Source organism: Rousettus aegyptiacus, unplaced genomic scaffold, assembly GCF_014176215.1.
Source record: "Rousettus aegyptiacus isolate mRouAeg1 unplaced genomic scaffold, mRouAeg1.p scaffold_m13_p_13, whole genome shotgun sequence".
Classification (NCBI taxonomy): domain Eukaryota; kingdom Metazoa; phylum Chordata; class Mammalia; order Chiroptera; family Pteropodidae; genus Rousettus; species Rousettus aegyptiacus.
The window spans coordinates 61,839,270-61,844,554 of NW_023416288.1; the positions used below are offsets into that span (position 1 = coordinate 61,839,270).

Sequence of the window (5,285 nt, forward strand, 5' to 3'; positions counted from 1 at the left end):
TCAGATGTTTGGATAGGCCTCCCCGGGGCCCATGCCCTCAGCCCACCCTCGGGTGAAACCACCCCTCCCACCCCCGGGAAGAATCACTGCTGTGGATTCCCAACCTCACCCCGTGGACTGGACCGACCCACTCTCTCTACTGCCTTCCACCAGGTTCCCCTGACCCGTGATTCTGAAGGTCCCCAGCCAGCGCTGTCCCCGCACTCACACACACACACCCGGGCCTCTCGTCTTGGAGCCATCGCATTCTTGTCTCAGTGGACTCCTTCATAGCCACCAAGCCCCAATGCAGACTCTGCATTGAAGCATGTGGCTTCCCACATCCCACGCTCACACCCATCTTGGCCGCAAACCTGTATGACTCTCTGGAGTTGTGACAATATCTTTGGTCCAAATCAGGTCTTTTCAGCATTTTCCCTAAGTTACCCCTTCTCATCAGATCATGACACTGTCTTCCTGCAGAACCTGACCCCTGTGATCCTCATTCCCCTCTGTTTCCTGCCAACAAGACCTCTCCCTTCCCCCTTTCCTGCAGCTACTCTCCTATGTCCTCTCTGGGTGGATTCAGTGGTCTTCCCCACCCTCTTCTCAACCTGCAGTCATCACCCCAACACTGGACACAGAATCAGTCCACAAGCACAGTTAAATTAGGAGATGGTTTTCTCCAAGCCTGGAATTTGGCTTATGTTCCCCTATCCCCACCCCAAGCCTGCCTTTCCATCCAATGCCCTCAAACCCAACCTATACCCAAACCTGAACCCTTTCCTCACCCCGTCCCCTCCTCCCACCAGATCCATAGTAAGAGCCTGGCCTGAAAGTTCTACCCTTGCCACAACACTTAAGGCTTCAGGAACTTCTACTGCTCCCCGCCCCTCCTAGCCACCTTTTTTTCTGTTCTTCCTTCCCTACATCACTGCTTACACTGGCCGCCCCTCAAGTGCTGGAGCTCCTTCTGGTTTGCACCTCTGAAATCTGCAAAGATGCTACCCTACCATGTCCCTTTTTTCCTCGCTCCCTCTGTTGGTATCCAGGCTTGTGTCCCTGGCACTACTCTCCACTGTCTTTGGGTGCCTTCCATCACCTTGTCTGTCTCTGGGAGGTGACCCTCCCATCTTGCTGCATCGAAGGCCCATTTGGACATTCCTTCTTACGACATTTGGTCATGGAATCCATTTCTTCCCTTTCCCTCAGTGGCCCAGGGAAAGTGGCCCTACCTCTCCTCTTGGGCTTGTGCATCTCAAAGCTCACTAATGGGTCATTTACCTGCGCCGGGTCAGCCCTTCTCCGCAGGGGCGTGCTCCCTCCTGTGTGAGACTCTCACCGCTCACACCTTTTCCATCCCCTTACCATGCCACGTGCTTTCTGAAACTACCTGCTGTCACTCAGGTCCTTTCACTGGTCAAGCCACTACCTTCCCTTTTTGCCCACTATTCCTCAGCCTCGCTCCATCTCACTTTTCTTCCTCTTCTCTCTTCTCTTTTAATCAAGCTCTTACCCACTCCTAAACACCTCCCTCTCTTCCTTCCCTCATCTCTACTGCTTCCATTTCTCCTCCATCGGGCCCTGGGATGCTCCCCTGCCAACTGCCCTACCTCCCACTCTCTGTGGACACTGGATGCCCCTTTGCCCTCTTTCCCTCTTGGAAAGATTTTAAGCCCCTCCTCTCATTCTCCAGCCCATTCTACCTCGTCCATTCTATTTTCCACCCAGTCTAGCCTCCCGAACAAGAGCCCCCACCACCCAACCTTTGACGGCCACCCCTCGCTCTGTCCCTCTGTGCCCCTTTGTTGCCCACATCATCTTCTCAAGCTAGACCCATAACTACACTGCTTTTGAAGGTTCCATCCTTCCCTGCTTCTCTTGGAGAGTCTCTCCACCACAACCTGGACCACCAGCCTTCCCAGCCATCCTAGAACAGCACAGGATGGACTCAGTGGCCACTGTGAAATGTCACCTCTGCCTTGGTTCCTACTGACTCCCCTGCCATTTCTGTGCACATCTGCTTCCCTCACATGACCTCCGTCCACACGCGTCCGCGTCCCAGTCCCCGAGGTTCCCTGCCGCAGTTTCTGCGCAGAGTCTGTCTGGATGTATAATCTCGCCTGTTCCCTCTTCTGCATCAGTCACTGCATCTCCTTTTCCTGCGTGCTCCTTAGCGCCTCTAGTCCACAAACGCCCAGGCTACTGTGTCTCAGCTCTGCTCCACTCCTCCTGTCTAGTCTCAATACCTCACATGCCACCACTGCTGCCCCTTGGGATTTGCTGATGTCCCCAGATTGGGCACACTTCAGGCCACCTTCTGATTTTCCGCAGTGTCCCTATTACCAATGCGGAGCCCTTCCCTTGTTCATGAAGTTCTCCCTTTTCTCTCCTGCTGCCTTTCTGTTTCTCTTCCCTTCTACTCCCCGACCCATCTCTCCTACCACCTGCCAGTCACGCCGTGAATTCCCTGCTCTTTTCCTTGACATCTGCTCCCCTTTTAACCTGCACTCATGCTTCCTGACTTGCTTCTTCATCACCAGTGCGCTGTCCTGAATGCCAGATCACTCCTAAGCACTCTGTTACTGCCGCCATTTTGGAGAAAGTCATTGCTTCCTTGGGCTTTGTTCTTGCCTTTCATTTTCTCACCATGCTACGTCCTCAACATTTTCCATTGACCACTCTCTACACGTCATCCTCCTCTGACTCCTCTCACCTCTCCTGTGTCCCCTGCTTGCCTGACCCGCTCTGTGCTCTTCTCCTGCGTGGGTTCCTCACACCCTTGCTCACTCAAGGGGGCAAAGTTCCTGGAATCTCCACATCCACTCCCATCTCTAGGCTCTTTACCAGCACTCTTGGCTCAGTGGTTCCCTGATCCTCTGGCTAGAGCTGCAAGATGCCATCGCCTGCCCTTCCTCACTCTTCTGGCCCATTAGACCACGCCTCCCTACTTCTCTGAATGGAGTCTCTGTGTGACAGTTAGACCAACACCCTTTACAGCCCTCGGTACAGCAGAGGCACACACTCAGTGATCGCTGGGAAGTGTGTCCTCTGCATTCATTTCCAGTTCATGCCATTGCTAAGCATATCTGTCTGCTGCACAACACTGGGATCCATTCCCGAGTCCACCCCAAAATCTCTGAGGCAGGATGTCTGGATTCTCCACGTCCACTTCCTCCTTCAGGCTCTTAGCCATCCCTCTTGGCTCAGTGGTTCCCTGATCCTCTGGCCAGAGCTGCGAGATGCCATCGCCTGCCCTTCCTCACTCTTCTGGCCCGTTGGGCCACGCCTCCTCTACCACACTCTACCACTGGTTGAGACCGCTCACCTGCCCTTCCACCTCCCGGGCCCAGTTTCATCACCTCTCCTACTTGGCTTCTCTGCTGCATACAAAGCAAAGGAACTGTCCTACCTGCGCCACGTGATATTCTCGCGGCCACCATCCATGAGTCTTCCAGCCTGAATCAGTAGTCTGCTCTGTTGTGTCCCTCCTTAATCCTCCACCCACTACTCATCCTAACTCAGTCCTCACTGCCTCAGACATTCTGTACTGAATCCACACGCTCCACCCACTGACCGATGCTGATACCCTGTGGACCAGCCTGTGCTTCCCTCCTGGGACCTGCAAACGTCAGTCTCTGGAACCTTTAGTATTTCCATTGAGACCCCATTGTTACACACCATTCAGGGACAGCCCTTGGGGAGCCTAGTCCTTTGATTCTCCTATCTCTTTCCTATCATCACAGGACTTTTGCCCTCTTTCCTCCTCCTGGCCCCTGCACCTCTCACCTCCATGCCGGACACTTGCCCCAATCTCAACCTGAAGGGTTGAGACTGCACCTCTCTCCTCCCTGCCAGCCACCATCCCTCTTCCCAGTGATCTCCGTCACTGCCGTCGCCTGTCTCATCCACCCCATCTGTGTAGACATCACAGACGTCACATGCTCTCTGCTCAATACACATAACCCAACTTCCTTTCCCACTCTCATTTACTCACCTGTATATCTCAATCATAAACTTCAGGACCACCATGTTGGCACTCATCCCTCTCAATTAATCGTGACCCACCCCACCTAAGGTGCCTTCCCGGCTACATCCAAAGTTTGCTGTCTGCCTAGTCCAGGGTACATTTCCCCCATGTCTGGCACTCTCAACTCTGCTGCCCCATGTACCCCGATTCCGTCGTTCATGTGCTCATGCTTCCCTTCTCTGGCCCGCTCTGCCCTCTGCTCCTTCCACCCAGTGATCCTCACCCGAGGATGCATGAGCCCCAAGGCGGCCTATCGCCAACATCTTTCGGGTGCGTTTTGGTGGTGTTTTATCGTTTCCCAATTTCTGTTGTTGACTTTAGAGCAGAGCACTGCTCCCCCGCTCAGATGTTTGGATAGGCCTCCCCGGGGCCCATGCCCTCAGCCCACCCTCGGGTGAAACCACCCCTCCCACCCCCGGGAAGAATCACTGCTGTGGATTCCCAACCTCACCCCGTGGACTGCACCGACCCGCGCTCTCTACTGCCTTCCACCAGGTTCCCCTGACCCGTGATTCTGAAGGTCCCCAGCCAGCGTTGTCCCCGCACTCACACACACACCCGGGCCTCTCGTCTTGGAGCCATCGCATTCTTGTCTCAGTGGACTCCTTCATAGCCACCAAGCCCCAATGCAGACTCTGCATTGAAGCATGCGGCTTCCCACATCCCACCCTCACACCGTCCTGGCGGCGAACCTCTATCACGCTCAGGCCATGTCACAGTCTCTTAGGTCTCAGTCTTGCCAATCTGTTCCCCCTTGGTCCTCACGCCCATCTCTCTCCTTTCCAGCCATCAGACCTCTTCCTGCCTTCTCCCTCTTCCTTAGGCTCCTTCCTGAGTCCCCTGCGGTTGGTTTCCCCATTTCCTGACCCCTAGTCAGGACCCCAACATGGGTGTGATTAGCGCCACAAGCTCACAGAACGTTGGCTTTCTCAGATCCTGTGGCCAGGCTGCTGTCCCCGCCACCCCCTAGAGAGAGTCCCCTGAACCAGCGCTGGCCACAGTTCGTCCACGGAATGCCCCCGCCACCCAGAGATGGCCACCCAGAGCCGAAGCCCACCTGTCTCCTGCCACCCCTTGCCCAGCACCTTGTCCGTGGACCGGACTGTGCAAACCCTCCGGGACCCGCTCATGTGGCTCCGTGGAACGTTGCTTCATTCCACTGAGACCCCTTAGTTGCACACCCTTCTGACATTGTCCTCGCGAAATGCTCTCTCTCTTTCTCCGTCCCTTTTCCGTCACCAGGGGACGTGTTTTTTTTTTTTTCTCGTTTTTTTTC

The 5,285-nt window shown here is 55.0% G+C and overlaps 1 protein-coding gene across 2 annotated transcripts in view; it reads left to right on the forward strand.

Moving 5' to 3' along the window:
* Positions 1–5,285, forward strand: part of COPG2 (COPI coat complex subunit gamma 2) — a 154,726-nt gene that overhangs the window by 135,197 nt on the left and 14,244 nt on the right. The gene's annotated exons all lie outside the window — the stretch shown is intronic.